The 19,791-nt window shown below is 45.4% G+C and overlaps 1 long non-coding RNA gene across 2 annotated transcripts in view; it reads left to right on the top strand.

Annotated features, from left to right (window-relative positions):
• LOC147349447 (uncharacterized) overlaps nucleotides 1-18,999 on the top strand; it is a 28,883-nt gene extending 9,884 nt beyond the window's left edge. Inside the window, exon 3 of one of the 2 annotated variants that reach the window (XR_015149832.1) lies at nucleotides 18,477-18,999. This is a non-coding gene — a long non-coding RNA (uncharacterized LOC147349447). Of the gene's footprint in view, nucleotides 1-1,582; nucleotides 4,447-18,476 lie in introns of those variants that run through there. The other variant, XR_015149833.1, reaches the window with a different exon arrangement.
• The last annotated feature ends 792 nt before the right edge of the window (nucleotides 19,000-19,791 follow it).

Genomic DNA, 19,791 nt, shown 5'->3' with positions numbered 1-19,791 from the left:
AAAGGAGGAAACAATGACCCACTCACCTCCCAGGGAGGTGTCCTGAAGGAGGCAGTGTTGAGCCTGGAAAACAGTAGGACTTGAGGGTGAAGAGATGGGAGATGGCAAGCCCAGTGTGCAGAGCAGCCAGGCAAAGTCAGGGCTTTGTGCAAGAGGATGAAATGATAAGTCAGTAGACGATGGGGGAGCTATGGAAGATTTTCAAGGAGATGAAGAGCAGGCCGTGATCTGTGTGCTAGAAGCCCAGATCTAGTGATCCCATGGGGAGAAGACTGGAGGAGGTGAGCCTGGAGGCAGAAAAATTCAGGGGGGAGGGGATGGGGAAGCATAGGAGGGAGGAATCAAAAGATGTTGTGATGATAGAATTATTAGGTCTTGTTAAGCAGTGACTTTGGCAGGTGAGAGTGGAGTGGCGGTGGTCCAGGAGGATACCCAAGCAGCTGGCCAGGAAGTTTACGGGGGCTAGAGGGGTGATATGGATTGGATACAGGAGGCAGGGAGCAGGCAGGAGCAAGGTGATGAGTCTATATTGGAACAAGGTGAATTTGAGGAGGAAGCAGGCCATCCAGACAAGATGTGTGGGTCTGAACCCCAGGGATGTATTGCAGCTACTCTTTAGAAATCCCCACCACCACCAGGTTTGTGCATGCTAAGTCACTGCAGTCGTGTCTGACTATGGACTGTAGGCTACTAGGCTCCTCTGTCCATGGGATTCTCCAGACAAGAATACTGGAGTGGGTTGCCATGCCCTCCTCAAGGGCATCTTCCCAACCCAGGGATCAAACCCTGAATTGGTTCGATGTGCAATCCCACATCTCTCATGTCTCCTGCATTGGCAAGCAGGTTCTTTACCACTCGCGCCACCCACCAAGTTTAGGAAACCAATAAACGGGCATCCCACTCCTTGATCTTGGCAGTGGAGGTACAGGGCAGCCCAGGCCAAATGCTGTGTGACCTGACTCAATTCTGTCCCCTCTCTTCCCATGCTGGGTGCTCAGCTGGGCCCAGGACAGAGGATCTCTGAAAGGTGGGCTCTGCGATTTCATCCCTTCTGTCCCATCCCAAGGTCTGGGCACTGTGGCTCTGTTCCCCTGGCATGCTGTACCATCTCCCCACCAGGATGTCTGTGCTGGAAGCAGAAAATGTCCCCTAGGATGGCTGCCTAGAGTTTGACCCCCAAACACTCTGATTTTTAAAAAAAAAATCTTTTTTTAAGTCTTGCCCTTTCAAACCTCAATTTTCTCCTCATTTCCATTAAACAAAATTTTAAAAAGCTATTTAAAGATAAATTTAATATTCTTTGTCGGATCCAGTCATTAAAAATGGGATTGGATTTTTTATTTCCAATGCTCCCTGCTGGAGTGAGCTATGTAAAGACAGATCAGGAGGCCCAGACAAGGGGGTTTTTTTGGGCTTTCACTGGTGTTACTGAATTAAGCAGGATGTTCTCTGGGAAACAGTGATGGTCAACATTTGTAATTTGGGATTTCATTGAGGAGAATACCTGGGAAATTACCACGAACTGGGCAACTGATTCAGAGAATGATTAGATGTTCTAACCACACACTTCCTCTCTCCTCAGATTTTATAATCCTCATTCAACAACCTCTTACTGAGCATCTCCTCATATGTCAAAGATTGTGCCTTGAAAAAAAAAAAACAAAACACAAAGATTGTGCCTTGTGCCAGGCTTTGGAGACACAAGCAGGATCCCATGTGGATGATCCCTAGACCTCAGGGACCCAAGCGTACTGGGTGTAATCCAATCCCTCGCCACCTAAGCCAATCAGGGCAGAGCATAGCCCCAGCCACAGTGATTGGTTCAGAAGAGAGTACTTGACCTTAAGTATTATAATCAAGGTGAACAGGACTTTTGTTCAGTGGTCAAAGTAAGAGGAGCTTTCTTCTGGATGTTTCAGAGGGTAGACGTGAGACCCAATACAATGGGAGTCATTTTGTAATCTTGAAGGATGCTGGACAGAGAAGGAAACAGTTACAAAGAGGAGAGCAGAGCCCAGTGAATATAAAGAGCCAGAGCCAGGACCCTGATCAAACTATGCCTGAAGCCCGACCAATTGCCAGCCTATACATTCCTTCTGTTTAAACCGATCTGTAGAGAAAAGAGTTCTAAGTGAAGTGACCACATAATAGGTGCCTACTATTTACATGAACTAATCTAATTTAGTACTCACAGCAACTCTTTAATGTTAGAGACTGGCAGCCCCATTTTACAGATGAAAAAGTGAAGCCAATAACTAAGTGACTTCCTGAGGTCACCCCATTAGTGAGGCAGTTGGTGTTCCTATCCAAGAAGCTGGACTCCAAAATCTATTTTCTGCAAAACAAGATTGACTGCTGTGTTGGCATGGTGGAAATGTCCTCAAATTCTTCTTGTTTATGGATCCTTCTAGGACTGTTTTTCTGGTGCTGTTTTTGGAACTAGAGAATGGGTCAAGTTTCTTGGCTTGTTTGACAAAAGACAAAGGGGAAGCAGAGGAGAGGTCTTGAGATATAGCTCCCAGCGTGCGGGCTTGCTAAGTCGCTTCAGTTGTGTCCGACTCTGCAATCCAGTGGAGTATAGCCCTCCAGGCTCCTTTGTCCAAGGGATTCTCCAGGCAAGAATACTGGAGTGGGTTGCCATGCCATCCTTCAGGGGGATCTTCCCGACCCAGGATCCAACCAGTGCCTCTTACGTCCCCTGCGTTGGCAGGCAGATTCTTCACCATTAGCGCCACCTGGGAAGCCCACAGCCCCCAGACCCTTGCAGATAAGGGAAGGCTTCAGAAACTGTAGAATTGAAAAGCTAGGACCGCGACTAGCTACATCACTAGAGGCAGGGGATCCAGCTGGTCTCTGGGTAGAAAAATAGAGGTTCATAGATAAAATGTCTATTCCTTATCATGCAGACAGGCTTTCGGCAATGATGAACCTCCTCATTTTTGCTCACAGAGCAGGCTTGACATTTATATAGATTAATTTCAGCTTGACATTTTGACCAAAGGAACTATTAGCCCCTCCTCTCCCTGGGGGAAAACAGCTTGTGGGGCCTGACCGGTAGGTGACCCCATCAAGCTGTTCCAGTCCCTTCTCTAGCTCAACATCTGGCTGGATATGGATGGCTTCTCCATGGCTCCCAGGAGTTACAGCCAACGGGAAGCAAGGTCGTTCTTTCCTGGGCTCATTTTTCATGCTGCCTGGTTTTGCTGCAGATGCAATCAAAGCTAAATCTCAATTTGTTGAGCAGGAGGGGCAGCTGGTAGCAGGCCAGCACCTGCAGTGTGAGATAAACCTCCCCACAGCCCGTGGGAGCCAAAATCAAGATCTAAAAGGGAAGAACTCGATTTTGTTGACAATTGCTTTATGATTCATTTAGTAAAATTCTTTCCCTTCGTACAGAGCTATGTGCTTTCACTGTGTTGTTCAACGGATCCTCTCTACCGCCCTGCAAGGGGGCAGAATCGGGCTATTCTCGTTTCACTCAAAGCCCAGAGAGGTCAATTCAGTTGCCCCAAGTTGCACAGCGGCTCGGTGCTTTCAGCCCCTGAAAACTAAGTGCTCTTTTTACTCTACTACTCTACTTCTTTCAGGCAAATCTAGAGGGAAACTTAAAAAAATCCATGGGACTCAAACTTTAACAGTTTGTTCCGCCTGGCCCTTCTACCGCTGACAGATCTGAACGCACACCCTCTAGGCCCTCTTGCGGCCCACCCCTTCTCCCTGCTGGTGTTCCTCCCTCTGCGTTCTTACTGAGCCCATCTCCTCATACAACCAGGCAGCATGATGTGGACCAGAGTTCCTCCAAAGGGTACCACGGGCCTTTGGGACAATTCTTCATTTTACGGGCTGTCCTCTAGGACATTAGCTTTCCTGGATCCTGGCTACTAAACTCCAGTAGTTCCTCTCCATTCTTTAACCTCCCTACCTACCAAAACACCCCAGACATTTCCAAATTTCCTGGGGTGAGAGTAGGGACTGGGTGGAGTGGTTGGGGGGGGCAGTATGACCCCTGGTTGAAAACATGGATTTTGGAATATTAATAGCTGAGGATTCAAACCTTCCCTCTGCTCTTCTTAGCAAAGTGAATTTGGAGGCCTGGCTTCCTGATCTGGAAATTTACCCCAGAGAGTAATCGTGAAGATGAAATGAGATAATGGACCAAATGCACAAAGCTCTCTGCCAATATGAGATGTTTTTATTAAGGAACATAAAATAACAGTGAAGTCCTATCCCTTTAAGACTCAGGCCTGCTATGTATACAGTAGGTGCTAAGCTAATGTACCTCCTTCTGCATGCTCAGCACCTACCTCAGCAACCACATCAATAATAGCGACTAACATTTGTTGGCTGCTCTTTGTGTGTAAGGCAGTGAACAAAGTACTTGACACATTACTCCTTTTAATTCCCACAACAAACATATGAAGTAAGTACATTATTGTCCCTTCCTTACAAATGAGGGGACTGAGAGCGTGGAGCAGAGGTTGGCAAACTACAGTTAGTGCACCGAATCTGATCAGCTGTGCCTGTTCTTCTGTAACACAGACACTTTCATTCATTTATATATTCTCAACAGTTGCTGCTTTATTAATTGCTTACAACAGAGACTGGGTATGGCCTGCAAAGCCTAAAATATTTATAATCATTAGACGATAAATATGTAAAATGTATTTTAAATGGATTATGCCATGTATGTTTATGGTTGGTAAAGTGTACACAACCTGAAATTTACCATCTTAATTATTTTTAAGTGTACTGTTCTGTGGCATTAAGTACATTCACGATGTTGTATATTCCCTACCATCCATCTCCAGAACTTTATCTTCTGAAAATAAGACTCTGCACCCATTAAAAAATGATTCTCCATCCCCTCTCCCCTCAGCCCCTGTAAACTGCCACTTTCCAACTCTATGACTTTACCTATTCTAGGTACTTCACATAAGTGGAACATAGCATTTCTCCTTTTATGTCTGGCTTCTTTTTCTTAGCTGAATCCTTTCAGGCCTCACCCAACTTATAGCATGTATTTGTTTTTGACAAGATAACATATGAAGAGAACATAAAATTCAAAAGGACGTAGAGTGAAGAAAAACGTCTTCTATTCCTGTCCCTTCCAGGCCTCAGATCCCCTCCCAGGAGACAGTCAGACAAGTGCTGTAACTGAATTCTTATGCATCTCTTCTGAGAGTCAATGCATATCCAGCAATACATTTAAATAACATTAGCAAATATATTTTCACACAAATATTAGGAAACCAAGCACATCGTTCCTGCACCTCACTGGCATTCTTAACAATAGGTCTTGGAGGTTGTCTCATGTTATTAGGGCTGCCTCCTCATTTTCAACCACTGCATAGAATTTTACTCTGTAAATATATCTTTCACTATTGAATGCATTACTTATCTGGTCCCTATTAGTGGACATTTAGGGTTTTTTAAAAATCTTTTTCAGTATCAGTGGTGCTACAGTGAATATCTTTGTAATATTTTTAAAATGGGCTTTCAAATCTAATATACTAGAAGATGGAAAGAGGTATTTTTCCTATCTACCTGATTCTAGCTGTGTTGGGGAAAATTATGCTAACTGGAGAACTATATTTGGCTAGAGGATACAGGAGTGCTTGAATCCTATTGTGTTCTAACTGCTTTCTCACTCTCTTACGGCCCCACAGAAGATGTAGAAAAGAGACGAGCATCATTTCTTTCTTGAGGGGTTGAAAGCCAAGGCCATGCTCTCAGGAGGATGCCTAAGAGGGCTTTTGCTTCCAGTCTCCCAGGGTTTCTCCACCTCAGCTATGACATCCCAGACTGGGTGGTCCTTTGTTGTGAGACTGTCCCGTGCATTGTAGAATGCAGTGTAGCAGCATCCCTGGCTCCTACGCACTAAATGCCAACAGCACCCTCCCCGGAGTTATGACAATTCAAAATATCCAGACATGGCCACATGTCCCCTGGCTGAAACCCACTGCTCTAATCCGAGGCACCTGAAAATTGCACTACCCTCAACAGGCATGTGGGGCAGGAGATCAATGCAACAGGATAGGTCTGGCCTAGAATAGGAATGGAAGTGAGATGACCAGGCCAACCAGGGTCATGTCCTGGGAAGGGAGACACATGGAGGCAGAGGAACCCTCATGTACCATGTCCAAGTGCAGAATCTTTTCATGGTAATGACCCTGCCCACTAGTAAACATGACCTCATGACACCTTGGAATCCAATCAACCATATTAGTGACTTCTTGCAGAAACAGTGGGTTGAGAAGCTGGGATCTTGAGGCTATTATTCTACATATGCATGGAGCAAGCTTTGCGTAGTTTGTCCAGTATCCTGGCTCTATGAGAGTTAGTGAATTTGAAAACCAGATTTTCAAGGTTTTGAACACAGGAACCCAAAACTCAGAAGGAATCTCTGAGTTTATCTGGGTGATATTTCTATCCTGCCAAGTCTGTGAGTTACTTGGAGATTGTGTCTTACTTATGAGTGGTCACCATCAGGCCACTGTCCACTTGTGGACTGAATGAAGGAAGTTGCTGCTGCTGCTGCTGCTAAGTCACTTCAGTTGTGTCTGACTCTGTGCGACCCCATAGACAGCAGCCCACCAGGCTCCGCTGTCCCTGGGATTCTCCAGGCAAGAACACTGGAGTGGGTTGCCATTTCCTTCTCCAATGCATGAAAGTGAAAAGTGAAAGTGAAGTCGCTCAGTCGTGTCCGACCCTCAGTGACCCCATGGACTTCAGCCTACCAGGCTTGTCTGTCCATTGGATTTTCCAGGCAAGAGTACTGGAGTGGGGTGCCATTGCCTTCTCTGGAATGAAGGAAGTTAAAAGGCAGCAAATACTCCTCTCCCCAGCACACCTGTCCTCTTCCTCCTGACCTAGTTTGCCCTTCAGGGTCTATAGATCTTTTTCCCGGGGTCCCGGCGGTGTTGCTCAGAGTCATTTTTTTTCAGATATAATGGACATGTAACAGTATATTAATTTCTGGTGCATAACATAATGATTCAATATTTGTATACATTGCAAAATGATCACAGTAAGTCTAACTAACATCTATCACCATATACAGTTACAACTGTTTTCTTATGATGAGAACTTTTAAGATCTACTCTCAGTGAATTTCAAATATTCAATACAATATTATTAACTATAGTCACAATACTATACATTATATACACAGGAATTATTTATTTTATAACTAAAAGTTTGTACCTTTCGACCACTTTCACCATTTCATCCTCTCCCCACCCTCCACCTCTGGTAACCATCAATCTGTTCTCTGTATCTATGAGTTTGGTATTGTTTTTATTTTGTTTTTTAAAATAGATTCCACATACAAGTGAGATTATATGGTATTTGTCTTTCTCTGTATTATTTCATTTAACATAATGACCTCAAAGTCATTACAAAGGACAAGATTCCATATTTGTGTGTGTATAGTGGAATATCTATTTCTATATCTGTGTGTCATATTTTTTTATTCATTCACCTGGCAGTGGACACTTGGTTGGTTCCATATCGTGGCTAATGTAAATAGCGCTGCAATGAACATGGAGGTGCACATACCTTCTTGATTTAGTGTTTTTATTTTCTTCAGATAAGTATCCAGAAGTGAGATGGCTGGATCGTATGGCAGTTCTATTTTTAATTTTTTGAGGAAACTCCATACTGTTTTTCATAGTAGCTGCACCAATTTACATTCCTACCAGCAGTGCACAAGGATTCCCTTTTCTCCACATCCTTACCAACAGTTGTTTCTTCTCCTTTCAATACTAGCCTCTATAACAGGTGTAAGGTGATACTTCACTGTGGTTCTGATTTGCATTTTCCTGATGATTCAGTTCAGTCGCTCAGTCATGTCTGACTCTTTGGGACCCCATGAATCACAGCACGCCAGGCCTCCCTGTCCATCACCAACTCCCGGAGTTCACTCAGACTCACGTCCATCGAGTCAGTGATGCCATCCAGCCATCTCATCCTCTGTCGTCCCCTTCTCCTCCTGCCCCCAATCCCTTCCAGCATCAGAGTCTTTTCTAATGAGTCAACTCTTCGCATGAGGTGGCCAAAGTACTGGAGTTTCAGCTTTAGCATCATTCCTTCCAAAGAACACCCAGGGCTGATCTCCTTCAGAATGGACTGGTTGCATCTCCTTGCAGTCCAAGGGACTCTCAAGAGTCTTCTCCAACACCACAGTTCAAAAGCATCAATTCTTCAGCACTCAGCCTTCTTCACAGTCCAACTCTCACATCCATACATGACCACAGGAAAAACCATAGCCTTGACTAGACGAACCTTTGTTGTCAAAGTAATGTCTCTGCTTTTGAATATGCTATCTAGGTTGGACATAACTTTCCTTCCAAGGAGTAAGCGTCTTTTAATTTCATAGCTGCAATCACCATCTGCAATGATTTTGGAGCCCCCAAAAATAAAGTCTGACACTGTTTCCACTGTTTCCCCATCTATTTCCCATGAAGTGATGGGACCGGATGCCATGATCTTCATTTTCTGAATGTTGAGCTTTAAGCCAACTTTTTCACTCTCCACTTTCACTTTCATCAAGAGGCTTTTTAGTTCCTCTTCACTTTCTGCCATAAGGGTGGTGTCATCTGCATATCTGAGGTTATTGATATTTCTCCTGGCAATCTTGATTCCAGCTTGTGTTTCTTCCAGTCCAGCGTTTCTCATGATGTACTCTGCGTATAAGTTAAATAAGCAGGGTGACAATATACAGCCTTGATGTACTCCTTTTCCTATTTGGAACCAGTCCATTGTTCCATGTCCAGTTCTAACTGTTGCTTCCTGACCTGCCTACAAATTTCTCAAGAGGCAGGTCAGGTGGTCTGGTATTCCCATCTCTTTCAGAATTTTCCACAGTTTATTGTGATCCACACAGTCAAAGGCTTTGGCATAGTCAATAAAGCAGAAATAGATGTTTTTCTGGAACTCTCTTGGTTTTTCCATGATCCAGCAGATGTTGGCAATTTGATCTCTGGTTCCTCTGCCTTTTCTAAAACCAGCTTGAACATCAGGAAGTTCATGGTTCATGTATTGCTGAAGCCTGGCTTGGAGAATTTTGAGCATTACTTTACTAGCGTGTGAGATGAATGCAACTGTGCAGTAGTTTGAGCATTCTTTGGCATTGCCTTTCTTTGGGATCAGAATGAAAACTGACATTTTCCAGTCCTTTGGCCACTGCTGAGTTTTCCAAATTTGCTGGCATATTGAGTGCAGTACTTTCACAGCATCATCTTTCAGGATTTGGAACAGCTCAACTGGAATTCCATCACCTCCACTAGCTTTGTTCATAGTGATGCTTTCTAAGGCCCACTGGACTTCACATTCCAGGATGTCTGGCTCTAGGTCAGTGATCACACCATCGTGATTATCTGTGATGTGAAGATCTTTTTTGTACGTTCTTCTGTGTATTCTTGCCACCTCTTCTTGATATCTTATTAGTTAACTTGAACCCCTTTTTTATGTCCTTCTTGGCCATCTGTATTCTTTGGAAAAATATCTACTGAGATCCTCCACCCATTTTTTTTTAAATTGAGTTGTTTGATTTTTTTGGTTATTGAGTTGTAGCAGTTTGTTATATATTTTGGATATTAACCCTTCTCAGATATATGATTATTTTCTTCCAGTCAGTAGGTTGCCTTTACATTTTGTTGATTCCATTTTGGCTTCCTTTTCTGTGCAGAAACATTTTAGTTTAATGTAGTAGTCTCACTTGTTTAGTTTTGTTTTTGTTGTTAAAAAAAAAAATCATCACCAAGACTAATATTAAGGAGCTTATCACCTGTGTTTTCTTCTAACAGTTGTATGAATTCAGGCCTTATATTCAAGGCTTTAACCAACTTTGAGTTAAGTTTCACTTACAGTGTAAGGTAATGGTCCAGTTTCACTCTTTTGCATGAAGCTATCCAGTTTTCCCAGGACCGTTTGTTGAAGAGGCTGTCCTTTTCCCATTGTATATTCTTACCCCCTTGTCATATATTGGTTGGCCACCTATTGGGTTTATTTCTGAGCTCTCTATTCTGTTCCATTATTCATATGTCTATTTTTATGCCAATAACATACTGTTTTGATTCCTATAGCTTTTTAATATAGTTTGAAATCAGGGCGCATGATGCCCCAGCTTTGTTCTTCTTTCTCAAGATTGGTTTGTCAAGATCTTTTGTGTTTTCATGCAAATTTTAGGGTTGTGTGTTCTGTTTCTGTGGGAAATGCCTTTGGAATTTTGATAGGGATTGCATTCAATCTGTTCATTGGTTTGGGTAGTATGGATATTTTAACAATGTTAATTCTTTCAATCTATAAACATTAAGTATCTTTCCATTTACAGGTATCCCCTCTTTTTTAAAGTTTGCTTTGTGCTACTTTGCTTTTACCAAAGACCTACTACATTAGTATGTGTTCTCACTAACTGAAAGAAACCTGAAGAGGATCTTTGCTTTTATAAGAAAGGTGAAAAGCAGAAGTAGTGTTCAGTGTTTGCTGTGTAGAAAGCCCTTATCGAGGCAGTGAGAGTGGCACCACCAATTTCCTGCCCCAGGAACTGCACTCAGCATCTCATCATCAAGCTATCATCGCTTTGAACTGTGTCTGTGAGCATCTGTAGCTTATCTAAATTTATTTTTTACACCCAAGTAAGATGTGTCCCAAAGTAATTGCTTCTTCTCTTTACACTATTTCAGCTTACAAAAGGTTTCATAAGAATACTCTACTTTTGCATAGCAGAGGAAACCTGTATTTGTATCTTCTTCAGTTTCTTTTATTAACATATTTTAGTTGTCAGTGTACAGGTCTTCCACCTCGTTGGTTAGATTTATTCTTATGTTTTTCTTTTTGATGCAATTATAAGTGGGATTGTTTTCTTAATTTCTTCTTCTGGGATCACTCTTACTGAGATGCAGTGGGACGTGTCCCTGGCCTAATCATATATGCCCTGCTGTTTGCCACTGTAGCCTCATCCCCTCAGCATCCTTGGACTCACCCTTGAGAAGAGGGAATATGAAAGTTAATAAGTCACAAAGACTGCAAAGTGGAGCAGCATGGTGGTGTGATAGGAAGGAAGAGAAAGGGAAAGAAGGAGCCAGAGAGTTCTAGCACTAACAGAGCCTGGGGACCATCTTATTTCCTGGGACCATATTATATGAGCCAGAAATCTGGACTTGTGGCATTGCTAGAGGTTTTGGAACAGCTGCTGTATGAGAGACCATCTGGGAGGTAATAAGTGTTAACATTATGGGTAATATTAGCTAACTTCTATGTCATAGCCACTGTTGCAAGATCTTTATATACTTAACTTCATCCAGTCTTTATAATCCTCTTGTGAAAACTAGACACTATTGCTCTCTCATTTTACAGTTGGAGAAATCAAGGCTTAGAGTGGTTAAGTAACTTGCCTGAGGTCACACAGCTAGTAAATTGCAGAGTAAGTATTTGAACCCTGAAAGTTTGAGTCTAGGGCGTTGACCACCATACTTACTGCCTAGCTAACATATATGGCTACTTTCCTAGTTGATGGAGACAACAGGGTGGAATTTGGTATGATTTAGATAAGCTTTGATGAATGGTTTCTGTAATCTTGGTCCAAGCTCCTACTCAATGCAAACATTGTCTCCACATTTGGCACCACTAGGTCTTTAGCTGGAGAAGGCAATAGCACCCCACTCCAGTACTCTTGCCTGGAGAGTCCTGTGGATGGAGGGGCCTGGTGGGCTGCAGTCCATGAGGTCTCTAGGAGTTGGACACGACTGAGCAACTTCACTTTATTTTTTCACTTTCATGCATTGGAGAAGGAAATGGCAACCCACTCCAGTGTTCTTGCCTAGAGAATCCCAGGGACAGGGGAGCCTGGTGGGCTGCCTACTATGGGGTTGCACAGAGTCGGACACGACTGAAGTGACTTAGCAGCAGCAGCAGCAGCAGATCTTTAGCTGAAGAGCCTTAAGAATGGAGAACTCGCCACCTCAATTTCATAAAACTCTAAGGTTATTTATTGCTGCATAATAAGCCACCCCCAAACTTTGTGGCTAAAAGGACTTATTCTTGCATGCTATTCTATAGGTTGACTGGTTCTTCTTCATGTAGATGCAGTTGGCTGGGGTCACTCACGTGACTGAATTTACCTGGGAACTCAGCTGGAGTGTCTTGGTTCTCTATCATCATGTTAACTCTTCCTCACGAAGTGTCTCACCTTCCAGGGCCTCTGTATGTGATTCTCTTTCTCTACCTCACAGCATGGCTTGGACTTCCTCACAGCACGGCAGCTGGGTTCCAGGAGGAAGTTGTGACCTCTGCTTGTATCACACTTGCTAATGTTCCATTGGCCAAAGGAAGTCACATGGCCACGCCCAGAGTGGGAGGGGCCACACAAAGCCTTGAACCCTGGGAACAGTGTTTTTTAGGGGTCACCAATAGATTTACCATAGGTGGCTTCTATTAGAATTGCAACAGCAAATGCCGACTCTTCTCTGTCAAAGACAAAGCTGCTGGAGATGGCATTTCCTTCCCACACTTCTTCTGGATCAGGCCATATCTGAGTCCTTTGTCAGCTTGTATTCCCTTAATTAACCTGAATCAACAGGTAATACATCACTTACTCATTTTGCCTTGGATGGTTGGCCTTTAGTTTTTCTCGGATGACTTGTAGGATTTATATAGTATTTTGGTATTCAACTGACCTGTTGATACTGGACATCATGCTGGAGGAACTGGCACTCAGACATTAAAGCGAATGTCATAGGACCCCACAGGTTCGCCAATAGCAATAGGAGATGGCAATAAAATCTCCTAAGATCTCATGAGATGTGCTAGCTTCTGCCTCTTGATGTTACCCCATGACCTACACAGACCACAGCTTTTGAAAGAGGTGGCGTGATAAAGATCATAGGAAAAAGAATTAAGTGAAAGAAATGGCATGTAAGGTTTGGCAGCAGATAGAACTGTTTCCCCTGCTAGAGGACTAGGCACATTACCTCTGAGTGGGGTCCTCTGAGGCAGGGTCTGGGTGGGAGTGATGGAGATGCCTCTTACAAGCACCAGCTTCCAGGAAGTTGGACCGTTTTTTGGAGGCGAGAGAATTTGAACTGGGCATTCACATTTATTTCTGTCTCTTAATGTCTTTCTTTGTGGCTAAATTATTTCTTAGAACCATAGTTATTTCCACTCCTGCCAAAAGGAGCTTTGTCATGTAAATTCTGCTGCTACTGCTGCTAAGTCGCTTCAGTCGTGTCTGACTCCGTGCGACCCCATAAACGGCAGCCCACCAGGCTCCCCCGTCCCTGGGATTCTCCAGGCAAGAACACTGGAGTGGGTTGCCATTTCCTTCTCCAATGCATGAAAGTGAAAAGTGAAAGTGCAGTCGCTCAGTTGTGTCCGACTCTTAGCGACCCCATGGACTGCAGCCTAACAGGCTCCTCTGTCCATAGGATTTTCCAGACAAGAGTACTGGAGTGGGGTGCCATCGCCTTCTCTGTCATGTAAATTCAGATCAGATCAGATCAGATCAGTCGCTCAGTCGTAAATTGGGTACCTACAATTCAATCTTGTGATGACTCGTGTAGGCCTGGGATGGCTCCAGCCTTTACCCCTCTTCTCCCTCAGTGCTGGTGTCAGGAAGGACCCCCGCAGACCTCCCCAGGCCTGAAGGTATCCTCCTCACTGTCACTCTTTCCTGTGCCCTTGCCTGCTGGCCCTTGTTGCTTTCTGAGTGATAGGGAGGGTTTAGCCCCGATCTTTCTGGTCCTCACCAGCCAGGAGATGTTTCTCTAGGCCATGCCATGGGAAGGTCTCACTTCATTCATTCACTCGTTCATTCATCCAGTTAATGTATATTTAGTGCTTCTCGTATGCCAGGCCCTTCTCTTCTCACAGAAACCTTACACAGCTCAGGAGCAATAACAATAGTTACTATTATTAGTTCTCATTTATGGATGAGGAGACAGAACCTTGGAAGGGTTAAGTAGCTTGCCTGAGACCATATGGTTAGTGGACAGCATTGCCATACTGGGACCTAGAGTCAGAATCCAGGCAAGCGACTTCCATGTCAAGCTTACACCATGGGGCTGGTTGGGGTCTGCCCAGTGCGGCTCCCCTAGACCACACACAGAGCAGAAGAAGCCAGATTACAGTGAACACAAAGGGCTTCCTGGAGGTGGTGTGTGGCCCAAGGCCAGGAAGGACCAGGTGGGGAGAGGGCCACTGGCTGCTTGACTGTGTAATGGCATTAGATCTTTAGCATCACAAGGCAAAACTCCATTGTGGGGCGCCAGAGTGGTAGGAGAGTTGTTAGTGACCCTGCATGAGGTCTGCTGGTGGGAATTTGGTTCATCATTACTTTTTGAGCTCTTATCATGTGCCAGGCACAAGCCTTGCCCCAGGCATACCACATCACACCAGCTGCCTCTGTGTGCTCTGCTCTGGCCTGGGTCTCTTGGCTCTGCTTTAGTTTTCTTTCATAGCTTACATCCCTCTCTCCCTAGATGCCCATCTTTGTGCTAGAGGCTCCAGGACATGCCGACCAAAAGTCCCCAAGCTTCTGGTTCCCTGCAGTCCCTACAGCAGAGCTCACTCCAATCAGGGTCTCCCCTTCCCCTTGTTCCCAGTCCTGGCCTAGACAGTTTCTGTTCACCAGGGTTTCCCCTGAACTCAGCTGAGCTCCAGCCCATGTGAGTCACAGGTTGGGAATCAGCTGAAGGCTGGTCGGTCAGGCCGAGCCCTTAATAATGCATCAAAGCCTTTCTCCCCTGGATGAACCTGCTGAGCCCTCAGGGTACAGGCAGGGTGGTGCCACATATCACAGAGGGATCAGCAGGTCCCCTGCCCCAGGGAGAACAGTGTAGCTCCTACAGCCTTTCCCACCCCTTAATGTGCACGGGGTCCCCAAGGGCTTGGAACCAAAAGGTCCTCAGAGTGAGTGACCCAATAAATGGGTAAACTGAGGCAGGCTTAATGTAACTCCAAAGCCCATACACCCTCCAAAAAAGAACAAAAGAAGTTTGGCTTCCGAATATTTATTTGGAATAACTATTTATTCTGTCTGTTGCAACTGGAAAACTTAGAAGCCATTTTATTTTCAGCAACCATACAAATGTTGTGTGTTCTCACATTTCTAGTTTTGTTTTTATTATGAATCCCCTTTCCAACTCCCAGGGAAGACCACTATAATATCTTCAGTGCTTAGACTAATAAAAGTCAAGCTCCAGCCTGGAGATCCAGTCACTAGCACAGGAGCACAGAAGGGCAGAGCTGGGAGGGCCTGTGGAAGTGATCCATCCACCCTACCCCACTCCCACCCTGGAACAGAACAGCCTGGGCCATCCAGGCCCATTCAGACACTCCCTTCCGATTCCATGAGACAAGTTTTGGAGTGGGAATGGGGAGCCTGAGTTAGTGGAGGCTCTGCTCTCCTAGCCCCTGATTTATTTTCAGCTGCAGTGAACACATGCTGTCACGGTGCCCACTCCCCTTCCTTACCCCCAAGAGCCAAGCAATCACCAGATCCTCCCACCATCTCCAGACTCGCACCCCTCCCTCCTCCCATCATCTTTGCTTCATCCCCCAGTTCCATTTCACTGGCCACAGCAGCCAATTAGAACCTGAGGCTGGCCCTTCCCTTCCCAGAAGGGGTTCAGCAGCTCCCTGTGACCACATAGCCCAAACCTGTCAGGGCACTCAGGGTCTTCCTTGGCCTTCCCAGCTTCCCTGCTCCCCTCCCCTCCAGAAATGGAACAGGAGGCCTCTCTCCAGTGGCTCATTTGCCTGCCCACCTCTCTCTCCATCCCGGGGTATCCCAGGGCCTGACGTATTCATGAAGTCCTTCAACAATAGTTTGTTCAAAGAGTGAAGGAAAGAGAATTCCCCAGCAGTCCAGTGGACTAGGACTTGGCCCCTTCATTGTCGTGGCCCAGCTCACAGTAGGCTCAAATAAGCAAGAGCCGAGTGAATGGACCCTGTCCTCTTCCTTTCTTTTTCCCCCCTCTCCTTCCTGTCATTCTCCTTCATCACTGAGAATCCTAGTCGTGGGTCACACCCTATGATCTGTTCCCCAGGGGCACTTCTGCCAAAGTTTCAGCTGCTTCCTGGTTGGTCCTCTCATCTCCAGCCCAGCAGAGCAGAAACCGATCGCTTGCAGGTGGTGGTTGAACGAGATTATAAACGGAACAGTGGCAAGGGATGTAGAGTTGAACTTTCATCTCATACTCCACCGAACCTAGAGAGGAGAATGTCACTTTACAGAGGAGAAAACGGGTTCAGTGAGGTTGGGTGGTTTGCCCATAGTCATACAGCAACTTGTTGTTAGAGCCACCACAGGAAAAAAAGTCTCTAATGACAGATCTTTGCACTGTCTTTTAGCCAGACAGGGGGTCAGGGGTGGTGGGGTCTGGAGTGCTCAGAAACTGCAAAATAGATCTTGGTCTTTGGGTAGGTTCATGCTGCATTCACTTTGCCAGCTTGTTCTTCCAAAACTGCTGCTTCCCGGGGCTGCTGATCACTGGGAAAGGAACACAATGTTATCACTGAGTGAGGAGAGAGACAAGCTCAGAACTGGGAAAGGAAATAAAATTCTTCTTAGAGAAGGCCAGATGGGAGGTGGCTCCCTCTGACCCATCTGGAAGTACAAGGAGGGAGCCCCCTCCCCAAGCTGCCACAGGTGCTTCCTCACCAGCTGCTAGAGCCTCTCCAGTCCCTGCCCTTCCCCTTCTCCCCAGAGGCCTTCATCTGCCTGATAAAGGTCCAGCTCTCAGAGGCATTCAAGGCCTTCTCTGATCCCACCGTGACTATGGGTGAGATACATTCTAGACCTATAGCAGTGGCCTTTGGGGCTGAAACCCACATAACACCTCGAGTGCCTGCCAGAAGGACTGTGGGATTTGCTTGTCCTAACTTGTCTCATCTCCCTGGGAATAGCACACAAAAAAGCACAAATTGTGGCTATCTCCCCACCCTGCTTCCTTTGCCTAGGCTGCCCCAGGGAGAAAGACTCAGAAAGGAAGCCTGGATGGCACTTGTCTCTGTCTCGTCCTGTCTGTATCACTGTCTGGCTGTCTTCCCTTCTTTGGCCTCAGTTTCTCCTGCCAAATAAGAGAGTTTGGCCAAATCATTTCTAAGAGCCCTTTCTCCTCCAAAATGTACAAGTGAGTACACATCCTTCTTTGGGTGGATTGAAATCATTCCTTTCCAACATAAGGCTTCACCTTAAAAAATTTTTTTTTATTAGAATATAGTTAATTTACAACATTGTGTTAGTTTCAGGTGTACAGCAAAGTGAATCAGTTATACATATCATATACCCGCTCTTCTTCAGTTTCTTTTCCCGTATAGCTAAGGTGTCATCTTTGAGGAGCCATCCCCATAGGTTTCACTGTAAAAACTTGGCATTGACCATGAATTTTGAATTGCTATGTCCACAGGTCATCAAGTCTTTTCTCTTGCCTTTTGGACTGACAATAGCAAACCTTTCTCTCCAGTTCACAAACATGGCCATTTCCTGCCTCTCTGTGGGAACCTCTGCTCTGGCCAGATGCATTTTCATTGTCCTCAGCACGCCTGTATGATCTCATCTCTGGGATCTTTCTAATTCCCTCCCCTGCCTGTCCAGATCCTCACTGTCCTTCAGAACCTTTTCTGACCATGACCTACAGGAGTGGGTTGTCTCCTCTCATCTCACATAGTGTCTATTTCTGTTTCATGTCACCCACTCATTTGCTCATTCATGCATGCATTCAAGGTTTTGAATGCCTACAGTGTGCTGGGGATGGTAGGGTACTCAAAGCTGAAAAGACAAGGTCATTGTCCTGATGGAGCTTTCCAGCCTAATTGGATTAATGCAGCATGGACACGACTCCAACCCAAAGCTGACTGTAAAAAATGTCCAAGAAAAGTAGACATACAGGGCCACTATTGAGAGAGAGAACAGGGAGAGAGAGGGTATTCTTTCTGGAGACCTAGTAGTTCAGTCAGGCCCTTGGAGGAAGAATATAATTTGGACTTGGAGAGAGGGAGGAAGAAGGCGTTCAGGGGAAAGCTGCAGTGAAAGCAAAGGCCTGGAGGTGAGAAAGCCCAGTCTGTGTATGGGGAAAATTGGCCCAATTTGGCAGGGGCTGAGGGGAGACCCAGTGGAGTAGAAAGAGGTAAGGCCACATCAGGAAGAGCCTTGAATGCCAGGCTGAGGTTGGAGACATCTCTTGTAGGGTGCAAGGTGCCTTGGGTGGGAGGTAAGGTTACATGCTGGAAGGGGTATTCAGGGGATGGATCTTGTACCAGTGGTGGGAGAGGTTAACAAGCAAGCAACAGCTGGAAGCTGAGAAACAAGCCAGGAAACTGGGTGTATGGCCCCGAGTGCAGGCTTCAGGCTGTTCAAAGGGGCTGAGTTCTGAAGTGGAGCATGGCAAGGGAAAAGGTTGCCTTGGAGAATAAAAACACCCTCGCCCTGGACTTCCCTGGTGGTCCGGGAGTAAAAAATTCACTTGCCAATGCAGGAGACATGGGTTTGATCCCTGGTCTGGGAAGATCCAGACTAAGCCCAAGAGCTGCCAATTACTGAAGCCCACACGCCCTAGAGTCAGTGCTCTGCAGTGAGAGAAGCCACCACAATGAGAAGCCAGAGCACTGCACCGAAAAGATGCCCCGACTCACCGCAACTGGAGAAAGCCCTCGCACAGCACTGAAGACCCAGCACAGCCAGAAATAAAAAAAATGATTTTTAAAAATACTCTCTCCCCATTACCATGGTCGTTTCCCCGTCAAGCTCATAACCAGATTTCTAGAAGTGGGAGAGTCAGCCTGCCCCCACCTCCTGTCTTTAGCAACAGAAGGAAACTTGAAGACAACTTCACCTAGAACCCTGGTCATTTCTGAGAAAGCTGTTGCTTACTTACGTTAACTGCCGAAGCTCACATGACCCTGTGCAACAGAACTGAGGGCAAAACCAGCTTTCTTAAGCTCACGATGCTACAAGTGGCCGCGCTCAGCTCTGTCTCAACCAGTTAAGACTGCACAAACCTGTCTACAGCTTTCCAGATGATAAAGCTGATGAGATTTTTATGATAAAACGTGCCTCTCACTGAGCCCTTCTCCTCTCCTGGAAGAGAAGGGAAATGAGGCTTGGCACATCATCATCCCGCCTGGCAGAAGTCACAAGATAAGCAAATAATTATTATTTAAAACCAGAGCATCTTATAATTTATTCATGAATGCCACACATTCTGTATTAGATCTTCCACTTCAATTTAGTTGTATTCTTTGAAGCAAATTTATAAGATTTGAATTATTCAGACACTGCTCCCAGGCCAATAGAAGAAAATACTTCAGCTCCAGAAAGGCTCACGCTGCACGAGATGGTACTGAAGTGTGAGGGCTCTGAAACCAGAACCATCCAGGCTCAAATTCTGGCTCCACAACCTCGGGCCAGTTACTTGGCTTATCTTTGCCTCAATTTCCCCATTGGAAAAGCGAGGATGACAATAGTAGTATCTACTTCATAGAGTTGTTTTCAGGATAAATAATATATGTAAAGGGCTTCCCTGATAGCTCAGCTGGTAAAGAATCCTCCTGCAATGCAGGAGACCCCGATTCGATTCCAGGGTTGGGAAGATCCCCTGGAGGAGGGCATGGCAACACACTCCAGTATTCTTGCCTGGAGAATCCCAATGGACAGAGGTGCCTGGTGGGCTACAGTCTATGGGGTCGCAAAGAGCTGGACACGACTGAGCCACTAAGCACTGCACAGCACGATATATGTAAAGTACTTTGAATTCTATTAGGTGCTATATAAGGGTTTGCTACAGTTATTTC

This window comes from Bos grunniens, chromosome 21, assembly GCF_055505025.1.
Source record: "Bos grunniens cultivar Pamir isolate PY7600 chromosome 21, Bosgru_T2T1.0, whole genome shotgun sequence".
In the NCBI taxonomy this organism is placed as follows: domain Eukaryota; kingdom Metazoa; phylum Chordata; class Mammalia; order Artiodactyla; family Bovidae; genus Bos; species Bos grunniens.
This window is presented reverse-complemented; position numbering and strand designations above follow the sequence as displayed.